Below are 25381 nucleotides of genomic sequence, written 5' to 3' on the forward strand. Positions count from 1 at the left end.
CCAACCAATGTAAAACATCCGACACAACATGGACAGCATGCACAGCGGGGGCTGCATGATGTGTATTGTACACAATATTGTTTACAATGGTGCGCCAGGGACTGTCGTGCATGTGGGTACAATCATCAGACCACACAATGTACTCTATGTCTATCTGATAACATTTGCCAAACAAAAATAGCAATATCTTCCAGTATCTCTGTCAACTGCTTATTCATCTCAAGGTTGTTTATCGGAAGGGTCTGGATTTTCAAAGCTTTAGCATGTGCTTCTTCATGAAAACAAATACATATATTTTCATATTGCTCTCTCTACCTCCAGCCTAGGTTTGTTGTGTGTTGTGGCTGCACCTACAGGAACTGTAGCTTAATCTATGTGGCCCACTGAGCACCCAGTGTGTGTGTGTTTTCCCTGCGGCTCTCCTGCTGGCTGATGGTAATGATTGCAGGTGCATATAAGTCACTTGTTTGTGTGATAAGACACAAATCCAAGCAATAATGTACAAACATGCACACCTCCAGACACACACTGCCTCTGTTATTATCTGAAGAGTCGGTATGCACATCTCCACCTTTAGCTTGCACCTGCAAAGATGTTCAGTCTCTTCCCTTCAATTCGGTCCTCTAGGTGGGGAAATCATCAATTCAATATCCTTTTAGAGCCGCTTATGTTGTTTGTTTGGCCTATACCATACACATAACCTGGCACTATTGGTCTAAACAGTGCCGGTGCGTCATAGATAGAAGCATCCGAGCAGTCTTTGACCCAGAGGGATTACCTGGGACTGGCCCTGTGTGACCACGGAGAAGGCCGTTATGACAGTGACCAGGCCGCTCTCTCTCTCCACCATGATGCTTCTATCGTTCCCTGCGCCTGTTTGCTTCCAGGGCCAAAAACAATATGCTGTAAATTGCACTCCAGCCTCTTCAGGGTGGTGGGCTGCCTGCGAACGCGATGTGATGGGCTATCGATTCTCACTGCTACGCTCAAATTGCCTGCCTCACAGGCCCTGACGCCACGAGTGACAGCTTCAGTATAGGACAGCCATGAGGAACGCCATGGCCTGGGTTCGTTGGGGTCTATCTGTCTGTCTATCCGTCTGTCTGTCTGTCTGTCTGTCTTGGAGGAGATGCTTGCTCCCTGCTCTCCGCCTTGCTCCCCTCTTCCTCCTGGTAACCAAGACTAGGGAGAGGGACAAGGGGAGATATGATACACACACACTACACAACAATCTCAGCATGCTGCTCAAGCCAATGCACACTGTCCATTTAATGAAAGGACATTTTCTATCCACAAAGCATGTACGAGCCCCTCTTTCCATTAAAAAGAGAGCGATATTTGCACATAGACAGTTTTTTAATCTGTTGATGTTTTAACATTTGTGACATTGAACAAAGACGGAAAGGCTCGGGGGTTGTCCATTCCCCAAGACGTGGTGACACGCTGCTGTCAATCTGGCATTGATTAAAACAAGCCATGTGGATGAATTATTCAGGAGAAAGTGCTTGCGTAATGAAGAAAAATAATCCCTTCACAATTTACTCTTTGCCACACAGCCCAAAACCTGTCATGGTCTCTGCGCTGGCTGTCGTGCTCCTACTCAGGTCATTGTTTTTACCAGCCCAACCTTTTTGATGCTAAAGCAGCGTGCTATCTGACTAACAGTTTGTGCTCATATTGCGTCGTTCCTTGGTCCATGATGATGAAGTTGTGTCACGACCTCAGGCAGCCTCCTCCTCGGCTCCACAGGGCTCCCAGCTGAGCCAGTCCTCCTTCACTGGCAGAGCAACACTCCATGTGATTTAGGAGGGGGGCCTGGCCGATGTGTGAGTGCTATGGCTTACAGATGAGGTCTACGGTGAGTGGATGAGGTCCAACAGCCACACAACAGCACCCCTGTGTGCCATGGGGGATGGGGCGATGGAGAGAGTGTACTTGAGAGAATAAAAGTCAAGCTCTTTAATCAGGATTACTTGAAAGCGGTCTTGACAATATCTCCACACTGTGCTCCCATGATAAGCCCCGTCATGTGCTGGCTTGCTGGGGGGGATGGAGGATGGGGGTGGTGATAGGAGGGGTGGAATAGAGGTGGGAGACATCAAAAAGAGGGGAGGCGGGACCAGATGTTTTTCTACCTTGATTCTGTTGATTTGACCTCAGGTGCTCTATATAACGAGGCCACCATGAATGGAGCCACAGGGCAATTGAGCCCACAACCACACCATGACTTTGATGTCAACTGAGCAGAGTGGGTGTTTTCTGTAGAGTTACTACCTCATCCTCCAACACACAGGTTTTTGTTCTAAGGTAAAACAATCCCCTACTCTGTGGAATGCTTCTTAGATACCCTCAAGTGCACTTGCTGCTTGCTGCTGTCATGTATTTGTCCTGTCAGGTCATTTGTTGCCGGAGCAGTTCACTGCCTCCAGTACTCCGGCCTTGTCTATTCATTTGCTGATACACTTGTTCTGTTATTAGTCTATATGCCTACTCTGCATGTTAGCAGAAGTATTGACATTGTCAAAGTACTGCTCATCGCTCTTGAGTGTGCGCCATGGTCTTCAATATCAGGTGTCAAACGTAAGGGTGAAATTCATAAACACATTCACACTCCAGTGCTGTGGGGATTACTGTGCCTTCATTGAGGGATGTTAGAAAGGTGCTGTGGGGGAGAACAACAGGAAGAAGCTGAGGTATTGGAGCTGACCCAGCCATTTTGATGTGTATGTAGCAGAGAAGTATTGACTAGCTCTTTAGTTTGGTACTCCCTGAGGAGGGTGTAATTGTCTCTGTGTGTTTCTATTGTTAAAACTAACTGTGTGTTGGCAATCTTCTTCCCAAAGTCAACTTAGCAAAAAACTGTATGTTATCTGTTCTTTGAGAAATGACAAGAGAATATCCGCACTTATCACAACAAAGGTTTTTAAAGCACCTTTTGATTCAACGTGTACCATGAGAAATTCAGGCTTTCTGCAGATTTATGATATCTCAGTGAACTGACCTAAAGGATCCATATTTATGATTAAAATCCGAGCCCGGCACCAGTGCAACACTTGTTTTTGCCATAAGTTGGCATTAAAACTCGTAGAAGCAGACATTTTCAATTTGTAGATGCAAAATATCATACTGCTTATCTTTTGATGACTTGTATCTAATTTGGAATTAGCATATCCCAGTGAAGTGTACAGTAATTTGTCTTTGATGATTGGCTGGTCGGTAATAGATGGGGGATTGCCTGGTCTCCCTTCTGCCCTCTCTCTCTCCCCTTCCCTCTGTCGGAGAAGCACACAGAATCTTTGAAGTATGCTTTGACCATCAGAGCAGTAAGAGAGCACTAATATTATCCTGACCTGAAATGAAAGGGATTAGGTGTAAAACCTGCTGCAAAAGGCTATCTCGATTTACAGGGGATGTTTTGTTTGTTTGTATTTTCTTCCTCAAAGTAAAACGAAGACTGGGATATAATCTGAAAGACATAGCCGAAAGCTTAAAGCTCTCAGGGCTTCCAAATGTTTTGGTGGGAGAGACGGGCTGCTTTAGGAACATGTCTGCTTACAGAACATCCATGAATCCTTGTCAGCCTCCCCCATTCCCCTCCCCTTCCCTTTGTCAGTTCTATTATTTTTACCCCATGCAGCACAGTCGTTCTCACCTCAGTCATGTCTCAAAGAAGAGGGAGGGAGGGAGAGAGAGAGAGAGGAAGAGAGAGAGAGAGGGCGAGAGAGAGAGAGAGAGAGAGAGAGAGAGAGAGAGAGAGAGAGAGAGAGAGAGAGAGAGAGAGAGAGAGAGAAAAGGCAGATAGAGGAAACCTCTATATTCTACTAATCCACAACCACAACCGAGCCAGCCAAGATTGCTTTTGTTTAAGGCTGGGTGTAGGTGGCATGAGAACTTTGCAATTATTTGCACAATTAGTTGTAATTATGGTATAAGCATTTATCTTGTGTGCCCAAGAAGTTGCAGTGTGTATTCTTTAGGGGAGAATAGGAGGAATTAATATAGATTGTTTTTCCTGAAACTGCAGCTTGTTTGGTTGATGGCAATTAGCAGCTAATACCTGGGAGAGCTCCCGTCTGCTCAACCCTGAGCTGGCTCGCAGTCCCACAGTGAACACACTGTTAATGATGGGTGGAGAACAGTGCACCAAAGAGCCTCATTTTGGCTGCTGTCAAGTCCTCCTAGCTTGTAGTGTTTTTATTTCAGTTTCATTCATCACAGCGCTAAGGATGAGTCTGTGTGATACATTACTGTGAAGTAAAGTGTGTGTGTGTGTGTGTGTGTGAGAGATAGAGTGAATGATGTTACAGCTTTGCTTCCATGTCCTGCTTCGTCCACCTAATTTTCCTGAAAGGTTTTGCAATGAGCAAACACATAATTTATGGTTGAGCACTTGTTATGAGATGATAAAAAGATGCTGTCTAATTTTTTACAGGGGTGGAATAAGTGTCTGTGATTCAGTAAAGACCACTGCCTCCTAAAGAAATTCAACTTATCTCCTTAGTAGCAAGCTATGTTTCAGTGCTTACAATGGCATTGTGTCACATTAATATTTGAGTGCCACACATTGTCAGGTAGATGTAGAACTTAAACAGCACTTAGTGTAAAGTGTACTTACTTCGCTCCCCTGCTTTATTTCTTCCAGAAACATCCATGCAGACGCCATAATTAGTGAACTTTTGAACTTGACCCCTGACCCTGACCTTCTGCATAATCTTGGTAATCATTTCATTTTTTATTTGATGCATTATGATTGATTTATCCATTTTGCCATGACTTACTGTATCATTCTTTTCACCCTTCTTGCTCCATGCTTTTCATATTCTTGTTTTCTCTTCACTTTTATTATGAATACAGTGCGTGTCTTGTTTCAAACTTCCTTTTTCTAATTTCTAATTTGTTTCTGCATGCTCGATTACTTTTACTGTCCTTGAATCATTTCATTTGTAAAATTAATCATTTGTATGCCATCCATGTTTTCATGTTTAGATGATAGGATTATATCCAATTAATCCTATTTCCATTTACATGATTTATTCTCTTTTATTACCAAGGATTCATGTTCTCCAATTTGATACCTCTTCTTAATGTTTGAGCGTTTGTATGTGTGCTGTAAGAGTAGTTGTGTGTTTAAGAGTCAGAACGAGAGAGAGAGAGAGAGAGAGAGAGAGAGAGAGAGAGAGAGATCTAGAGAGAGAGAGAGAGAGAGAGAGAGGAGATAGGAGGGAAGGTGCTCCTCCTGAGGAATACAACCATGATACCTGCTAATATTTTAGGAATGCCTCCTGCAGTCTTAACTGAACGCCTCCTGAAGGACACACACCAAACTGGCTAACATGATGACAAACATGCCATATCAGTTCCCCTCTCAGGCTCTGCTTCAGAAGGGTGTGTTGGGAGGCAGGTGTAGTCTGGGAGGGAGAGTGAGCCCACCGGGCTGAGACGTGAGAGGAGCTGGCAGCAGGAGAGAAAGGGGAGTCACAAGGTTGCCACCCAGAGCAGTAGACTTGCTTGTCTCAGCAGAGTAAACATCGGCCCTCGTCTGCACACAGTAATGGCTAACAGAGGAGGACGTGCACAGAAACACTATCAGCACCACTCTCTCATCCTAGCGGGCTGCTCACATGCCACTTTTAGATCCCCCCCCCCCCAACACCCCCCCCCTCAGAACAAGCAGCGAGCCTCCACCCATATGTAAAGCAGTGGACACGAGGCATTAACATATTCACCTACACACCCCTGCACCCTCTCTGCACCCTCTGTCGCTCTGCTCCCCTCCTCTCTGCTTGTTTAAAGTGACACGCCAGGCTTTCTAGGATGACACTGCTCTTATCCACAGACAAGTGAAGAGTGGCCGGGGGTCGTAAGGGCTCCATCCTCACTGAGCCTTATCTGTGGCAATGCCACACACACTCAAATACACATACTTACATACTTCAAATACACATTCTCTCTCTCTCTCTCTCTCTCTCTCTCTCTCTCTCTCTCTCTCTCTCTCTCTCTTTCTCTCTCTCTCAGACACACACACACACACACACACACACACCCACAGTGGCTGTCAGGCTGTGTCATCACTGCCCGTGTGCCATAACAGCAGAGGAAATTGTTAGCGATAGAGAACATCTTGGGATCTGACCTCCAATTGTTTGGCAGATTTTTTGATTAGCTGTCGTCGCTTCCCTGTCATCCTCAAAGCCTTGAGCTCATGATGTGTGTCCGTGTGTTTGTGTGTGAGTCTGGGATTCCACACATATATTTGGGTTCCGACAGACAAATAAAGCGTTTAAATACATTTTTGTGATTATTTTTTGAATCCATTCCAACCTGATTACCTGAATATGCTGTGGAGCAAAACATTTTTGCTCTACAATTGGCCTCGAGAGCAATTCTAGACAGAAAGTCCAAAGTAAAGCTCACTGATAAGCATTCCCCTCGCCGTGTAAATTAGAGTCACACTGCAACAGCACAGCTCTTTCTGAAGTTAAGCTAAGGGCTGGATCTCCAGCCGCTGAAGCGTCCTCATAAGGTGCTTCCAATTAGCAGTTACTCTGCTGCCTGCAAAGAGTACAAACACAGCCTCATTTCACTTCCCTTTTATTCGCACAGCAGTTTTCACAGACATTTGTTACCCTGAGTTTAACAAGAGCGCCCTGTCCTTCTCTAAACAGCAGGCACTGAGCTTCTGCTCCCGTGGCAACGCCTCCCTTGGCTGGAACCTGAGGAGGATCCAGCCTCATCACAGAGAATCTTCAGATCCACCAGACCAAGGGCCGGAGTTCACCGCCAGTTGTTTGTATCGGGAGGCCATATAAAAACATGCCCTGTACCAGATCCAATCCGAGCCCTGGTATCTTAGCGCCAGGCTGGCGAGCACGATCCGCGGCATTTAAAATCTCATTTATTTCAGCTGTGTGAATGACACTGTCTGGGAAAGGTCGAGCATGCTGTTCTCCCACAGAGGGCCGCATTGGGAGACTGTGTTTGGTGAGGTGAAGCTGACATTGGGGACGGGCGCAGGAGCGGAGGACGGTGTCGGCCATATCTGCAGCGGTGGAGGAGAGCGGTGGAGGATTAGAGTTAGCATAGCCCGAAAGATCATGAATTCCAATGACTCCCTGAAGAAGGGGATGGAGATTTACAGACTGTGTGTGTTCACCTCTCTATCTATGTGTGTCACCAGACTCACCACTTCCCCAATCACAGCCCTGCCAGCGCACATGATTTATGTCTGCAAAGTTGATGGTGTCCCCCCGTCCACTGATTTGACATCTGATAATAAAAAGAAATGCTATTTCAGTTAACATCTGAGAGGAGGCTGGGGAAAATCGCAGACAGCCCAAACTGCCATGCTACTGCTTGTAACCAGCCATGAAAAACAGATGACAATGAAAAATTCATCCTTAGCAAAGAGGCTGTTTAATATGTGCTGGGTAGGGGCTGGTGAGACCTCTCAGCTTCGGTAATCTTCTCACATCCAAAACAGCCTTGCTCCCCAAGCCCGTGTAGCCCTCGTCATATCCAATCACACACTCACCCGAGGATCTCATAAAGAATCCCTCCGACCCGGCGCTTCCCTTCATTAAAACCAGACTGATTTGGGCTTGCTTAACTTTTGCTAAGCGCCGCCGCGTTACGCCGATTGCAGCTGGCAGTCCTTGTCCCTTGTTGACCTGTTGTGTTAACTCTGCTGCTGTATTTCACTGCCTGATTAGATGTCACTCAATTAAAAGCACATTTCTGCAGAGAGAGAATGGCCTCCCCAGTTGCTATGGAGGCCGCATGCGAGGTAGCGGCGTGCTGTAGCGTGGGTCCCAGGGAGCCATAATGAAACGCTCAGGCTGCACTGGCTGACAAATACGAGGGGAACCGAAAACTTTCACACCCAATCAATGAGAGCTGTGTGGCTGACTTTGTTCCACAGGAAAATTAAAAAGGATGTGTCTAGCAAGTCACAGAGGACTCTCTCATTTTACAGTCAGCTATGAGAAGCTTCAGGATTAATAGACCTCTCCTAATATGCCTCGCATTGCTGGTCCCTTAACACCCCGATCAGGTAAGGCCCAGCCAAGCAGAGATCATTTATAAGTGGTTCATTATTTTACCTTCAAATTCCTCTGTCTGGCATTGATTTGATAAACACTGATGTATCTGCTTGAAGAGGAAAACTGCCATTTTTCATTTGCCAGATTTGCTATCTTTGTTATCATAGTTATCTGTGGAGCTCTGGCATCTCAGCTTTAATATGAACCCAGCGAGAGAAACACAAGGGAAAACACCAGCCTAACACTCCCCTTTTTTTGTGTTCTGTGTTTTCTGAATGCTTCTTCAGATAAATATTGTCTTATCTCTGAGGGTCCATGTCAAATGGCTGTTCATCCAGATAAAGCAGAGTAAATGAGAGACCTGTCTAATGAAGCCTTGCTATACTGGTCTGATTAGCCGTGAAAGGATGCAACAATGTGCAACATCAACACTAAGGTACAATAATTAATGATCTATCAATGTGTTCTAATGATTAATGTATTTGTTTTTGCAGTTTGATGGACCAATGAGTTCATCTCCTTTCATAATCCCATGGTGAATAGTGAAGACAGGACTCTGAACCAGTGTGGAGTTAGTGTGGAGGCCTGTTTCCTTATCAGGATAAACCCCTAGCTTGTAGAGGAGGGCTCAGGCTGAGGCCTGTAGTATTTCTCTGTGAGGAAAATGGACCTAGCACTCTGTCTCTGTGAAGGGAAAGTCGTAGTTATTTGTGTTTCTCCAGGAGGATGAACTTGTTTTGAGGTGGTAAAAGGGGCCTGTGGTCAGGTCAGATGTGTGTCGCTGGAACATCTCAAATCCCGATGAGAATGAAATGGAATGATCAATTTGGCCTTAGTTAATCCCTTCTCTCCAGCTGCATCCTATTGATTTTCTTGTTCGGTTTCTCTGATAACAAGAATCATTTAAAGGTCACATTTTGATGCGTGTCAAAAATAACACAGCCTTAAAGCATACTGAGAGACCTTTGAGGCTTATGTTTGTCAGGATGCACATAACAGATCTTGGCACCTCAGTCACAGCGAGGAGGGGAAAACGACAGAACGTCGTAGAACATAACAGGACTTCCGCCCTCGCTTATGCAGTTAAAACTCTTATAAGAATAATAATTCCCCTCTCTGAAATGATATGTGTAGCCCTTTAAGATAATAATTATCAGTGGTGTAATACCAAAATTATTCCCATCCAAGCATACATTTTTAATTTATCAGAGTACTGCAGACTTTGCAAAAACTCAGTGGTTGATGCATTTCCTTAAAATAGCTTGGTGCATGCTACCCTGATGGACATACAAAAATATTGCTAATAAGAGACAGGCTGGCCTTGGTTTCGGAGAGGAGCCGTTGCTAACGTGACAAGCTGAGAAGCAGCAGTATATATGGGAGCTAGGGTGCAGGAAGCCAGGGACACGGCTAATGAATCCATGATGGATGGGTCACAATCCTCCTCTTTTTCTACCTTTTTTTCAGTTGTGAATGTCACTGTTCCTAGAGGAAGGCCAGGGTGCTAGACAGAACACAAAACCTATGAATGCAATAAGTGTTCAAAGATCACAGTGAGATCAGCGCCTATCCAGGCTCTCACAAACATCCAGCGCTGACCTTTAGCGCCAGCAACGAAGGGATATAGAGCTATGCATCATGGGCCATCGCCTGTGGCACTTATGATTCTGGGAACGGGGTGTCTTCTGGGAGACACCTTCATGAAAGCAGCTGTACGTGTGTGTTTGTATAGATTTATAATAAAGCCAATTGTAATAGTGTTGTTCATCCATGCATCATTGGTTAAGCTGAAAGCACTTTAATCTCTTAAAAACACAGCTGCAATAAAAGTCAACATGGACGATGCTGTTAAAAGTGATTCACTAGTGATGTACCGTTGAAACAAAACTGTCTGGTTGTCTGTCGTTGAGATCATATCTGAGTCTTTGAATGACGTGAAAAAGTATTTCTGGAACTGGCTAAATAACCATGCTATGCTGTATGGTGGCAGACCGACTAATGATATTTCCTGCCTCAGCCCCCCTTAGTGCACTTCATGCAAACTGGCAGTATAATGGGGCTTTATGAATACTTGATGGGCTGGTGAGTGATGTGTGTTGTGCTCTGATGCCTGTCTGAGGCCAGGCCAGGCTGGTTAACTGGTGGGACCCCTAGACTGGAGGAAGAGGGGGTGCAAGCAGAGGGGGGGGGGGGGGAGCAGGGAGAGAAGAGAGGAGCAGCGGGCCATTCCACTCTCCCTGCCTGGGTCAATATAAAACCTCATTACTGGGGTGTCATAGAAAATTTGTGCACTTTCTGCTCCATCTAGCAGCAATTTTGCTGGATAAGCACTGCTCTCGTTTGGCCCGTTTTAAGCATTTTCGCTAAAGAAAGGCTTGCAAACAGGAAGCTCTCGTCCCCCCACAGGGGCCCTGGCAGCTCAAATCCCTCCAGCGCTGCCTTTGCTCTTATACTTATGTGTGTGCGTGTGTTCTCATTCATAGGTGTGTGTGTGTGTATATATGTATGGATGAGTGTGTTTCTTTGGAAATAAGAATGTGTACATGGGTGTAAGTGTATGTGTGCGTAACTGTTCAGATAGAGGTAGAACCACGTGTGTGTCTCAGCTCTTGTGTGTGTGTTGTATGCTGTAGCAGTGTGTGTATGTTTTGAGTGGCCCATGCTCCCATGTCTAGCTTTCATACAGCCTGAGCACACTGGTCTGGCTCCCTGTACAGACTTGCATGGCCAGGGTGTCTCTTCTGTGTGTCTGGGCACTTTTGAGTTTGTATAAAAGGAAAGCTCCAATGTGTGATCGCAGGGTGTCCTCCATACAGCCCTGGCTTTGACACCCCCTGTTAACCCTGTCATTAATCCCATAATAACCTAGTTAGTATGCTGCTGTGCCAGCACCTCTGGATGTCACCTCCCCTCCTGCAACTCTCCAAACCCTCCTCCCTCTCCACGGCTGTAGTGTGCCCCTCACTCTCTCCACCCCTAGGTTCCCTCTCGTTCCCGCCCCTTTAACATGAAAAACACCCTGGCTGGAAAAAATATGGAAAACAGATCTGTCGGGTGGCTGTGTGGGGGCCGTTGGCAGGCGATTCTCATGTTGTTAGAATGTTTGTTTTTTCTACCCCTTCCCCCGCGCAAAATTGAATCTTATGAAAGCAAACAGAATGACACTCTTATAAATATGGATGGCTGCCTTCTGGACAAGCTGCTCAGCCCGTGCCAGGCTGGCCCCATCGTTTCATGGCAGAGTGCTCTGATTTCAGGGGGTTTGGGGGCTGGGGGGAATCAAAGGAAATGACAGAGCACCGTTTGGCCATCGTGCTAGCACGGTTTTATGCAGCGTTGCTGCAGAGACAGTGGCTTAACACAACATGCACAACAAAGGCCCTGAATAATGCATGATCGGATAAAAGCCAAACATGCAGAAAATACCAGAAAGGTCAGTAGGATCCCTGACCATAATTACGGACAGAGAATTTGCCAGAGCCGCACTAATTAAACCACAGACAAACGTCTCCTCTCTGCCTCCCTGTGTCCCAGTAGCTCCACCACAAGCCTGCATATTAATCACACAGTGTAGGGAGGGATGTGGTGCTGCTCTGTGGTACTTCATTGTAAGGTACAGACGCACACACATACACACGCATTCAGACCCTATGTTTGACTGCACCATTGTGAAGCTCAGAAAGGGTGCCAGGCCTGGAGTGGCCTGGCCAGGCCCATCCAGACTGGAGTGAGGGCTGAGAAGTTGGCACAAGCTGAACATTGAGTGGCTTCCTGCTGGAACGAGGGCTACCACCAATCAGCTTCTCTCTAATTGGAGTGGTGGGCCTTTTCAACACTGGACCTCCCTGTCTTGGCAGAGAGAGGTGAGCTGGGTGGGACAGGAGGTGTTGGTGGGAATGTGTATCAGAGAACAATGAATAAAGCTTAGAGTTAGGGCAGTATCATGCTGTGTGGCGTCCCACTGTGTGTGTGTATGTGTGTGTGTGTGTGTGTATGACTTCCCGTGCCCATAGTCAGTGTGTCTGTCTTGTTAGGACTGGTCTGGGCAGGGGATGCTGATGTCAAAGCTCTCTAGACTGGCTTCAGAAGTACTGATCAGTAAGCTGATCAAATCAACACAGACATTGGTGATTGACAAATGACATGTCATTGCTATACATGTTTTCCCTAATGTCTAGGACTTTACTGATTTGTCTATGAAGGTTTTAGGCTAGCAGATCTTTCTGAAGCACCCCATTAAGACAGTCTGTGGTTGGACTGATTGTCTTCTGGTGAAGAGGACTCTTTCAGGTCTGTGAGTGTGTGTATGTCTGTGAGTGTGTTGGTGTGTGTTTTCTCTTTCCTGCAGCTTCACTGCTCCTGACAGCTAGGCATCAGGGAGAGTGTTTTACAGATCCCCAGAAGCTAACCGGCTAACTGTGCACGACCTCCGGCATTGAATGATGAATGGCAAAAGAAGCACCCCTCATCCATCGCCACACTACGCCTCCTATGCTCCCTTTAGTTCCAGCTGAAAAGAGGGAAATAGGTGGTAACACAACCCAGTTGGACAAAGAAGGTAGCAGGCGAGAAACAGCTTTAATGTTGTATAGCAGATGTCGTGCATCTGAGATGTTGTGCATCTGAGAGCTCTGTGTACTGTATGGATAGAGCTGTTTACAGGTGGGTACTCACAACCAAACCCACAACCCACAAGGGCACATGATGCAAACAAACATGGGGCCTCTAGAAAAATATTAGCTGTTTTATTCATTTTTACTTTGTTTTGTTGAGAAACGTTGTAGGCTCTGACAGCATTCGAGTCTTCCAGGAATGCACTGGAATGTGTTGAGCTCTGGAATATACACCCTGCCTTTATCCATAAAGCTCAGAGACAGGAGCAGGTGTGTACGCTGAACAGATTATCGCCGTAAGCATTGTTCAAGGAATTCACAGTGCTAATGGTGTGTTATACCGCACCCTATGGGGGGTGTCTATAAAGCCAAGCCATCCAGCGAATTAGCTCGTACGTTGTAGAGTACTGCGCTGATGTGTGTGGAAAATGTGTGTGCAGAACTGCTGTACTCCAGTTACGTTGCGTTTCAACTCTCTCCTGCCCTGCTTCAGCGTGGCTGTCGGCCCAGGGGCCAAGCAGGCCCATAACTGGCCCTGGTTGGCCTAGCCTGTTGGCTCTGCTCTCTGGATCAGCCATTGAGAGTGTGGCCTTCGCAGTTAATCATAACGCCGACTCAGTCCCGCCTGATTGTATTGGCGGCTCCAGGGATCTGCCATAATTGGATCCTTGTAAGTGGTTTGGAGAAGCTAAACAACCAGATTGCTGTTTGTTTATACCTTTTCATATATCAGTGACGTGCAGAGACTCCTCAAGCAGTCTGGGATTTGTCTGCTGTTTGCTGGCCTAATTAGTAATTCAGTTTTAACATATGCCTCGATTGCGGCCTGATGCAGCTATTTGTGACTAACTCCATTTTAATTAGTCTTCCTGATTCAGATCTCGATTGGCTCTGAACTGGTGTTGGGCACTACATAAAACACCAGTGTCCACAGGACATAGTCATGCCCTTGAACTGCGACTTTCAAGTGTTTGTTAGATCATCAGATTATCTGGACAGTTTAGAGAAAGGAAACAGCAGGAATCTAAGAAAACGACTTAGAATTCAAACCAACAAGTTAAATACAATTCAAATATTTCCCTTTTAATCTTTAACTGCCACACCATATTGACTAGGGCTGGTTGGGTCCTTGATAGAGAATTTTGGTCAAACCTACTTTCAGAGTAATAAGAGTACCTCACCATCACAGACTAGTCACTTCAACACCAGCCCAAACTAATCAAATGGGAGTACATAATTTGGTTCTAATATTGTCTCTGTTGCAGTAATTATCTAACATCTTTGTTGGACAGCCCTGTCACCTTGGAAGGTGTGCTGGAGTGTGTCTTTGTCGATGTGCCTCTGTCTGTGTGTCTATGTGTTTTAGTATGTCCCCAGTCACAAGGCAATCCACAGTGATACATTATTGGAAACTTCCCAAAGTAATCCCAAGTGCTCCTGCATTGGGGCACCTCCATTGCAAAAGGCAGTAATTAAAAAGCGACAGCTTTGCCGATTAACTCTCCAATGGAGTTTGCGGGGGGAAAGCAGGCAGGGAAGGGGGCATTAGTCACATGGGCCACAGTCCCCCCACAGATAAAGCTCATTTTCTCTAGCAGTGGGGTAGAGAGAGCGGAAAACATGGCCATTTGATTTTGGCCTCAGATGAGGCCCACAGGGGTAGCCGTCGTTTTATTTAAGGTCACCGGGAATAAATGGGATTCCGGCTGTTTCTGGCAGGCAGCCGTCGCTAGAGCCCAGGCTGGGGCCTTCCACCCCTGCTGCCCCTGGGTACCCTTCTCATCTCCCCTCCCTGGGACACGGGCAGAGAAGCTCCCCCTCCCCCTGCCCTCCCCCCCTGCCCTGTCCTGCCCTGCCCTGTCGTTCATCTCTATGTCTGGGGCCAGGGAAAAATCCCTCTCCACACCCCTACCTTCGCTCCCAGACCCGTGTCAAAGGGTAATGGCATGTTAAAATCCCCCTCAGGTTGTTCAAAAGGGCAACCCAATGGAAAGAAAACCTCCCAAAAGAAAAGCTTATTCCATTTAATAATAACGAGAGGAGGGGGTGGGGGGTGGGTATACTGTAGCACAGTCTGTACTTTGTTTTAGTCTCTAACTCGTTCTGAACAAGACAATGTGTGAAAAATGCCAAATCTGATCATTTCTTTATGGTGACACTTAAGTGGAGTTGGCTTGTCATAAAGCCTTGATGTGGTTGTCAGAGCACTGTGAAGGCTCTGCTTCCAGGTAGAATGAACAAACAGCCAGTCAGAGCAGGATCTTACTGCCAGTCAGGCTTTACATAAGGGGCTGGCCTGTAGAGGAAATGTTGGTCCCTTCACAGCACTGGTAGATGGGGCATGCTTTGGCAGTTGACACCCTTAGACGCAAACATTGGCACATGCGCATGCTCGCAAGCAGGCACTTTCCGACACAGACACACACTTCACAAAGTATTATATTTAGGAATTGAGTGGATCATGTGTAGAGAGTGGCACTGTCTTTACACCCAAACACACCAGCTGTGTCAAACAGGGACAAACTGCCTCCCTGCTCTTTGCCAACCCCTTCCCCCTAATCACGTTTCACCATTTTCAAACCTGTTAAAGTCAAATTAAATGCCAGACTAATTGAACATCCAATAGGGTTCCTATGTGCATTGTGGTGACAAGCCAACCATTGATTGGGTGGGTGCGCTCTCACAGTGGTAGCTAGCTACCTTCCAGAATATTGGGCATCATTAGCTAGCTCTCCACCAAGCCAGTGATATAAATCACAGGGTCTAACTGTAGAGCAGAGACAGTCTCTAATCCCACCAGTCCCACACACCACAGGGCAAGAGGGTAATCAAGCCTGCTCTTTACCAAGAAATACAAGGCTGGAGACATTTTATCCAAACATATGCATGGAAATGAGGTAGAAATGTAATTATGTAGATTGAGAGAGGAGCCATGGGTACCAAATGTCAGATGTCAGGTGTGCATTTGGAGACCCTTGTGGAAAGCAGATGATTATCATGGTAATTATTCAGCATTTGAACGTTCCGTGTACTGTGTAGAACATTGGGAAACATCAGCCCAGGGGCCCGGTGTTGATGTTTGTTTTCCTGCCACCAGAAACACGAGAGAGAGAGAGAGAGACGGATAGAGAGAGACAGAGAGAGACAGAGAAACATACAGAGACACAGAAACATAGAGAGACAGAGAGAGAAACGCAGAGAGAGAGAGAGAGAGAGAGAGAGAGAGAGAGAGAGAGAGAGAGAGAGAGAGAGAGAGAGAGAGAGAGAGAGAGAGAGAGAGAGAGAGAGAGAGAGAGAGAGAGAGAGAGAGAGAGAGAGAGAGAGAGAGAGAGAGAGAGAGAATTAGAACTCAACTGAATATCTGAATTCCACCAACATGAGACGTGGAGTAGCTTCATGCTCAATTCCCTTTTCTGGCTCTTCACTCCCCCCTCCTTTCCTCTAGGCACTAAAGAGATTGGGCTGGAAGTGGAGCGGGAATCAGTCATCTTTATCTCCCAACTTGGGGAGGGCTGGCATGGGCCCGGGCTTTCCTCTTTTTACGACCTCCACCCCTCCCTTTGTTTTCTCCCTGCGTTCCTGCATCCTTTTATGCGCTCTGTATTTTCTGAGCCCAGCCTTGTGGTTTAATATGCATGATAAATTTGATTCCTGTATTCATACCTATTATCCGGGAGACACACAGAGCTCTTCCCTGGGCCCACCCTACTCCGGCCCTGCCGTCCTGAGGTGTCGATGGCCAGTTGGAAAGTGAGATGGCCCACCCTGTCCCAGCTGTCATTAACCCTGTGACTGTGTAGCACCTCCACCCGCTCCACTCTCACTCTCACTCAAAATCCTGCTGTGTATTTTTCCCTTTCTTTCTTTCTTTCTTTCTTTCTTTCTTTCTTTCTTTCTTTCTTTCTTTCTTTCTTTCTTTCTTTCTTTCTTTCTTTCTTTCTTTCTGTCTTTCTGTCTTTCTGTCTTTCTTTCTGTCTCTCTGTCTGTCTGTCTGTCTGTCTCTCTCTCTCTCTCTCTCTCTCTCTCTCTCTCTCTCTCTGTCTCTCTGTCTCTCTGTCTCTCTCTCACACACACACACACACACTTCCTTCCTTTCACCTCCTTGTTTGATTTTGGTCTTGGCCGCCTGTTTACCTGGCTGTCAGTGTCCTGAGCCCACAGACCAGGCTCAGCTCCCCGATGGCAGGTGGCTGTACGCTCACACAGGAACAGTACACTGCCTCCCCAGGCTGTCATGCACCGCTAAGGACTCTGGTTATCTCCATAGCCATAGCACTGATCACAGATAAGGCCACTTACAGTGGATGATGAATTGATTTATCTTGGTACACTTAAGCCTGCAAAGTACTATGCTTTAGGGTAGAGGTGATTTAAAACTCATCTGAAATGTTCTCCAGCACTCAACACCACTATAATAAGATTCAGGCAGGCTACAGTGGCCCCCTTATTCACTCGCTCCAGCTGTTCTTTGAAAGTCTTGCATGCTGTGACGCTCGGTTTGTTTGATACCGAGGAGTGTTCTGGCCTCAATACTCAGTGTTCCATGTCTGGAGAGCAGGGACCTTGACCTGGAGGTCCTCTGTGGAGAGGAGGACAGGAAGAGGAGCGGAGGAGGAGAGGAGAAGGGGGAACAGACGGCCTAAAAGGGGGTTGAGTGAGTGCTCACAGACATGGTGTGCAACTAATGGCTCTAGATGCATTTTGTGCCCTGTGCTGGTATGAAAAGAGAAACTTCTACCATGAATAGTTAACTAGGGTGTGCCCAGGACAGGCCAGCTATGTAAACAGTCAAACTGGCCTTCTAACAAGCTTGAGTCTTTCATTTACATTCTTCCCTTCTCCCTTTTCCCTCCATTATACATGAAGGCCCTTATTAAATAGTCATAACTGCAGGAATCTTTCCAGGAATTTGTCTACATCAGATTAATTACACACACTCTATTATCTATTTACACAATCACCTTCTGCCTCACCTCACTCTACACTGGACGGTTTTGCTGATCCTTAATTATACTCTACAATCTCTACTACTTTGTATTCTGCTCTACTCCACTCGACTTGACTCTACTCTACTCCCAATTACCAACAAACCAACATCTTGGTTTTGGGGTTTTACTAGACAACATGGAGCCAGAGAGAATGTTTGCCAGGGGTTGATCATTATATGAGATGGCAGGAGACCAGCGAATCCACACAACTCTGCGTGGGATCTGATTAGTACAGTCGGGAGTGGTCAGGGGACAGTCGTTTGTTAGTGCTCAGAGATCAGGTTTAGAACAGTGACAGTTCCTCAGGCTCTCTGCTTTCACCACGAGGCCTGAAGGATTCATTGAACAGGCCCATGAAACAGGCTCTTCATTTGACCACAGTCTGAGCATCAGGGAGAGCTGCTTTGTGTACGGTTCATGTTGCACGCTTTGTTGACTGAATGTGAAAGCCTTTTCTTATATATTTATTTGCTTTTGGGGGCTCTGCGTTGGGCTCTTTGTGACAGCTACGTTTCATTTCTAAGGTTTCACTGTCCTTTATCTAATTTCCTTTGTTGTGACATAAACAAGGAACTTGTGGAAATTCAATTACTGAGGCCTTTGGAGATTCCAAGCACAAAGATGTATCGTCTCAGTATCTTCGTCTCTCCCGCCCCTCTGGAGCAGATAGCCAGGATACTTCCTAATTTATTCAACCAAAGCGTTGCTCCCTCTGTTAATCACACAGAGTGGGCTAAAAGGCCCAGATCAGTACAGGCTGGCATGCCCCTGAAACATTGAGGGTTTATTTATTGAGGTGTGTTTGGAGCTTTACTAATGCATTCAAATGAGGCCACTGCGAGCCAAAGTCACAACAATCCTCAATGGAAGTCTGTGCTCTTGATGTAGCAGCTTTTTATGCTTGTCTCCCTCCACCTTCATCACTTACCCTTTTGTCAAAAGTCCTCATTCAGCCAAGGTCTTTCCTTTGGTCAGAGTCACATTGTTGCCGGGCTGCCTTCTTGACGGGGGAGAAATGAGAGCTTGTCAAGGTCAGGGATGAGCACTAATTAGTGTTTGTTTCTGAACCGTGGGGCTAACTCCACCCTGTGCTCTCCACCACAGGGACCCCACGGCATTCTCTGTGTGTTTGTGTGTGTGTTGTATTCATATCATGCTCTTTTCAGGCTTTTCTATAGCTCAGAGCTTGGCCATCTGGGACTGCCCTACAACCTAGGTCCTGTCCTGTCCTCTAGAATCCAATGGGCCAGTCTTACGTGACAACTTGATGGTTCGTTAGAGGGATGTAGCTGGTTTAACATCCCACTGGGCTGTGTGCTTGTTAGCCTAGCATGTTACCACCTAGACAGGGGCCACAGGAGAGGGTGAGGGAGAGGTTGAGAGAGGAAGACAGGGAAAAAGAGAGTCAAAGCGGGTGAAGAAAAGAATAGTGGGGTGATAAGCAGAGGAAGAACTGACACAATTTGGGAGCTGGTGAGGACAACTGGAAATGATGGCATAAGTGCAGCAGTCTCTAAAGGAGTCATTCTGGGACTTTTGTTTGGGAACAGTATTTCCCCCCAGCTCTGTCTTCCAGCGATTCTACTGTGATCTAATTGACTAATTCATCATCCTCGACTTCCTCTTATTCACCCCTGTATAGAATTTTTTTTATTTTCTTTTAATTGCAAACAAGTAACAGTAGTGACATTGCAATGTGCTCATTGGAGCTCATCTGGAACTGTCTGGTGCAAACACTTTTTTTTCTGAATGACATGTTACGTGATATCTTCCAGATTCTATAACATTCATATGGACTTTTTTTCTATTGGAGATATTTTGAACAACTGTTTTCTCTCTCTCTCTCTCTCTCTCTCTCTCTCTCTCTCTCTCTCTCTCTCTCTCTCTCTCTCTATCTCTCTTTCTCTGTCATTTTATTATGAACATTTCAACAGGCCTACTTACTGTATGTAGGCAGCTTTAACAGTAGATTAAGTGCTGTGCTGTACATAACACAGTTAGCAGATATTGATCCAATTTGGCACCAGCATCTCGCTTGGCTGGGAACAGTTTTGCTAGGCCACATTTTGCTGTGTGATTATTTTACTCCTCGTTACTTAGCCTCATGTTATTTGTTGATCACGTGTGTGTGTAAGGGTGTTCAGAGTAGCAGGAGTGTTATGTTGACAAGTCTGGAGTCTAACCAGCATCCACATGCATCACTCCACCCAGCTCCAGTTGCTGTTGTGGTAACGCTCAGGCACACGAGACGGTAGCTGTGGCGCTTTCCACGATTCATTTGTATTTATGATTTCCTGCTATAAGATTTGCTGTGATCAAATGCAACCGTTTCTGCATGGATCAGTGGTTAACTTTGTCATGCTACAGCCTTCATCGGATCCTCCTCTTTATATCTGCTGCCTCCACCCTCTCTCCATCTACGCTACTTCACTATCTCTCCCCGTCTCCCCGCTCCCATCTTTCATCTTTTATGTCGGTCTCCCTACCCTTTCCGTCCCTTTTTTATGGGCGTCGGCATATGAATTCTCTTTCTGAAAAGGAGATCAGTTCACTTTGTGGTCAAAAGGGTATTTTCTGCTTTATTAGCTAAATCCAGGAGCTTAAAGCATAAGGTCTTGTAGGGGACACAGTCAGCGCAGCCTTGCCCACAGTCTGTTTTCATCTAGTTAACAGGTTCCTTAGAGAACCCACATATACACTTGGAGTTGTTACATTAACAACAACCACAACAAAAAGGACTATTGTAGGACTGTGAGGCAAACATTCTTTTCATGATAGTGTTATGTCATCTTGTTATCCATGCCAGGTACAGTGTTCATCCTCAGTGTTTCTGCTATGCCTTGCTACAGTACAGCAGGCCACTCCTAGTCCTAGTGAGACTCAGTAATGAGGTAGCCGATGGACATGCAATCTGGGACAGAGAGCCAATGAGACCTTAAATGACAGGAACCAGTCACAGCTGCGCAACATGCTTGGATGATTTTAGAATCGTGCATTATTCATCTAACCATGCCAGACCAATCAATGAGTGAGGCCCAGCCAATAAAGGCATGGAGTCTGTGTGTTCATTGGTTCTGGACCAGAGTCCCACCCTTTTGCATTACATATGCCTAAGCCCAGCATTAGGCATTCTGCTATGGCACTACCAAGTTCCTGAAGAGGACAGGGAAACTGCATTTGAGGATGATGAAAGCTGTCACAATACTAGCGGCTTATACTATTCCCCGACCTTAGAAAATGCACATGAAGCAGACATGGCCTGAATGACTAGGGTGCTGGGAGGAAATGTACACCACATCCATTTGTAGGAGCAGGAAGATGCCGTCGTGGTCTGGATACTCTATAGTAGAAGTGACAACAGTGCCAGCTCTTAGCAGCAGTATGCTAACCGTCCATTTTGGTTTAGTCAGCAATTAAATAGCAGCTGCTTCATGTGCTCTACATTGGTTTAGCTGTATGTAATTAGCAGGGCATTTTATGCTCTGTTCTGTATGCACATAGCTTTTGTCATCTACGAAGTCCCAGAAGATGGCTTGCTGAGGCTCGTTAACTGTCGCCTGAGTCTATGTCATGGTCAGGTATTGATCCTCTGAAGCCATCACAGGCTTCTTCGACTCTTAAGATGAAGAACAACAAAGTACCTGTCAGAAAGGTGCACTGGGCACACTATAGAATATAGAAGCTTTACTTCCCAGGCTGCGTTCCACATAACTAGCCCTCTGTATGGAAGCATAAAAATAGCCTTCCTTCCTTCCATTTCAGTAGGAAGATGGCATCATTAATTGATTTAGGAGCGTGATAAAGAGACTGAGAGAGAATGAGCTGCTGGTAAGAGACATTTGTTTTGAATGAGCGCTGCTTGGCTAGCTGTGCAAACAAGCATGCAGGCTGTGGCCAGGTGGAGGGGAAAGCTCTTATCCGTCTTCATCGCTATATCAAGGTCATGGATGGGTAGCTGGGCTAATCTCCTTCTCCTCCTATCTCTTATGGGAGGAGAAGGCTGGCAGGCTTGCCAAGCATTAAGCCTTCTCCAGCCAAAGACAGAAATATGACGTCTGTGCCTCTGCAAATACTTGGAAATATGAGAAATGAATCTCAGTTTAAAAATACCGGGAATGGCATCCTGAAGGACTCCTGTATAGGAGATGTTTTAGTAAGGAGATTATTATCAAATAAGTGGAACAAATGTATGTGCCTGTCCCTATTCTTCAACACACATTTAGTTCTTATAGCTTCTGCCTTGGTAAAAAAAACAAAAAAAACACAACATGGAAACAAACCATTCTAGAAACATGTCTGGCTAATTATCTGTAGTATTGTTAGCTGTGGAACACTCTGTGGCATGTCTGTACTTCCTTGATCCAAAACATCGAGGTGAGCACTGAATAATCAGGGACTAGTGTTGACAGATCACTTGGGGCAAAGTCTCTGAAGTAGCTGAAAGGAAGTGGACTCCTCCTTTCCTTCACATAGATTCACCCTGCACAGAGTTTTATCCCCATTGTTCATTAGACTTCTAAAGGAATAATTAACAAGGCTTTAAAACGCCGCTTTTATGGATCACCTGCTGTCCCCCAATATCATTTTTGTGATTGCGCAGCAGAAAACACCGAGCAACATTGATGCCCACGTCTGGCACCAGAAAGCCTTACAGGATCAGTAACTCTCCAATTAAAGTGATATCTCTCAGTCGGCTGGCACCGGGGAGCTGAACACAGATCTCACCACAGGACAGATCCATTTACCAATGGCTCAGTCCTTTATAATAAGACCCATCATGGCAAAATAAAGATAAACAGTCTTATTTCAGAAATGTAATATAGACATGTCAAATGTTTGACAAAAGGTTTTCTTGCAAGTGGAACCCTGGTGGAAAATAGTGGGCATTAATGAGCCCAGGAGTTTTTCTCATTGACTTCATTCACAGCAGGGTCAAACTCCTGGTCGTCTTCATGATTCCAGTGTCGGGAGGACAGTCTCCCTTCTGCTCAACTCCCAGTGCCGCCAAGACACCTCCTCCCAATGCACAAATATATTTGTCATGTCTGGGGCCGTGGAAGCACGGGTAAATATTATCATCCAACGAGCAAACAAACAGTCTTGTGTGAGGCAGATAAAGGGGAGGCGTGTGGCGAGGTTAATGGGAGAGCGCTATTAGCATTGTCACTCAGCGTGCCAGGTCTGACAGTGGAGCTGAGTCTGAGGCCCTCTCCATCTCCCGTCCACCTGCTTATCACCCAGATAAATTAACTCGGGCAGGAGAGGCAGGTGGGGGTGGGGGGGGGGGAGGGACAGATCCACACCTATCAGAAGACAGGAGCGCTTGGTGCAGATCATCGCTCTGTTGACTCGAGTTAATAGCATGGGGGCCACAGCACAGCTCCTGACAAGCCTGTCAGATTTTGGGGGGCCAGGAGATTGACGGGTGGGGGGGGGGGGGGGGTTAGCAGAGCAAACGCTTGATAATTACACACAACCTCATGTTTGTCAAAGGTGAGGACGACCCGCGGACCGCTGGGCTTGCCACACCACCCCTGTCTGTGTCCTCCTCACCAGGGCGCTGGTGACGCATTACAGCACTGTCCAGGGGGCCACTCAGCAGAGCTGGAGCCACATTCATAATTAACCACCCAGGTGGATGGAGAGAGAAAGAGAAATCTGTTTTGCCATGTGGTCTTTCCCGGAAAGCTCACACGGAGCTGTGTGGTTGATCAGCGGGGTTCAGAGAGAGAGTACGTCAATCAGAGAACAGCCCTGTGGTAGTGTACTGGCATCTGGGTCTCTAAACATTACCGTGGTGTGGAACAGGTGTATTTGGCATCTGAATAGTGGCAGAAACTTCATGTGTACCTGCTCACCTGATATTGTTTTACTATGTCAATTGTTTATTTACACATAGCACAGCCAAGTTGCCATATGCTAACATTGAATTGCACCGTGTCACAAAAGTGGGATGGATTGTGTGTGTGACAGGCTAAACATGGCTTGCTTGTTGCTAGATGCACTGGGCATGCACTTCCATGCAAGAGGGACAGGGCGTGCTGCTTGCCGGCACACAGTGCTCATGGGTGGAACAAGCAGGATCAGGCGCGTAGCTAAAATGGATCGGTAATTGAATTCCGGAGATCCTGACGTACAGTACACCGGACCAAGAGACAAGAGAAAGCTTTTTTGCCAGATGAGGGAGCTGGGGGGAGGTGAGTGTTTCACCACGGCTCCTGCCCCTCCCCTCCCTGTTAGTGCCACTCAGCAGAGCTGGAGCCATTGCTGTGTTAACAGTTTCTGTCCTCACGGGAGAGGAGAGCCCTAACTGTCGCCCTCTCCCAGTTGGCTGAGCCCTGTGAAACCACTCTGCTGTCTCTTTCATATTAGTGGTGAGAGCACACAGCTTCCACGAGACATGCTCCACTGTACTGTACTGTACAGAACATCTTGTTAGGCTAAGCTAACAATGAAAGTGTTTTTTTTGTTGTAAAATACTCCTGTGTAATACTAATTATAAGCCCTGAAAAAGTTAATTCTCAGTCACAAGTTTGGAAGGCCGACAACTTTGCAGAGTTGCAAAAAGATCGGCTTTTGTCCAGTAGGAACTGTAAAGTTACAAGCTATATTGTTGTTTGTATGAGTGAAGCAGAAGCCACCAGACAGAAAGCAACGCCATCACAGAGAGACAGACAGAGGAAACCATTGGACATGCTGTCGGACAGATTGCCAACCCCAGGGAGCTGCCCTTCTCAGCCTGTAACATGCTTGGTGGTGCTCTGCTTTTGCCATCAAATGGAAGGAATAGACTATAATTTTCCATTCTGTATTTAAATGAATCTCCTCCGTGCTCAAACTTTGCTCCAACAGCAGCCTCCTTTTGACTTGTTTGAACAGTTGAATCAATGAGATAGCAGTTCAGCTAAAGTTCCTGATGGAGTAAAGAAACACTGAAATAGAAAGACAATGGTGAGTCTTTTTCATATCTAAACCATCATGATTTGAGAGAGAGTTTAGAAAATCTCTACACAGCCAAACAATGGTCTACTTTTCCATTGCTGGTAGGTAAGGAATGTCTCATTCCTGCATCATACATTCACATATGTATGCACTACCTATATATTAAATGAAATAGATCAACAAAACAGTAGCTAAACATCCTTCTGACAATTGCAATAATTCTATTTTGTAATATGTCATATTGCCATACTGTACTACAGTCTGAATCTGAATGTCTTAATGATACATTAATGAATAACAAAACATGTTTCCCGGAAGATGCATAGCAAAAACAGTCGAGTTATGTTTTACTGTGTGAAGACAGGCCAGTTTGCACTACCAAGGTCTGGTGTAATAAGTGGAGCTCAGTAAAAAAATGAAGATTGATGATGTATCAAAGAAGGGATACCATGAGTGAACGGTATCCCTGGAACTCATTGATAGATACAGTATGGGCCCGGTAATTGTACAAGGTTCAAAATCTCTCTGAAAGAAGACGATGAAGAGTAGAACACCATGGCCCAGCAGTGGGGGTTGCAGGGAGCAGGTATGGATCAATACTGAGGAACAGACAGATAAACAAGCAGGGAGAATGGTCAGCTAATCAGTAAATGATGAAACCTAGATGTACCGACCTACTACTGTACCGAGCCAGCGCAGCACATGGCTGTTCACCGAGGCAGACAAGCTAGGGAGCTGGAGAGATGACTATCTGCTGCTTGGGAAAAAGTTTCTCTTTGCTCTTTTCAAAGTTTGCTGA

General features: G+C 46.1%; 1 protein-coding gene across 3 annotated transcripts in view; it reads left to right on the plus strand.

The window, feature by feature from the left end:
• camta1a (calmodulin binding transcription activator 1a) overlaps positions 1–25381 on the plus strand; it is a 252833-nt gene that overhangs the window by 29080 nt on the left and 198372 nt on the right. Inside the window, exons 3-6 of one of the 3 annotated variants that reach the window (XR_014732130.1) lie at positions 4643–4716; positions 6666–8050; positions 8327–8475; positions 9507–9744. The exons of 1 other annotated variant lie outside the window; for it this stretch is intronic. The gene's annotated coding sequence lies outside the window, so the exon portion shown is untranslated. Of the gene's footprint in view, positions 1–4642; positions 4717–6665; positions 8476–9506; positions 9745–25381 lie in introns of those variants that run through there. One more of the 3 variants, XR_014732129.1, reaches the window with a different exon arrangement.

Source organism: Hypomesus nipponensis, chromosome 18, assembly GCF_054491055.1.
Source record: "Hypomesus nipponensis isolate SF chromosome 18, ASM5449105v1, whole genome shotgun sequence".
Classification (NCBI taxonomy): Eukaryota; Metazoa; Chordata; class Actinopteri; order Osmeriformes; family Osmeridae; genus Hypomesus; species Hypomesus nipponensis.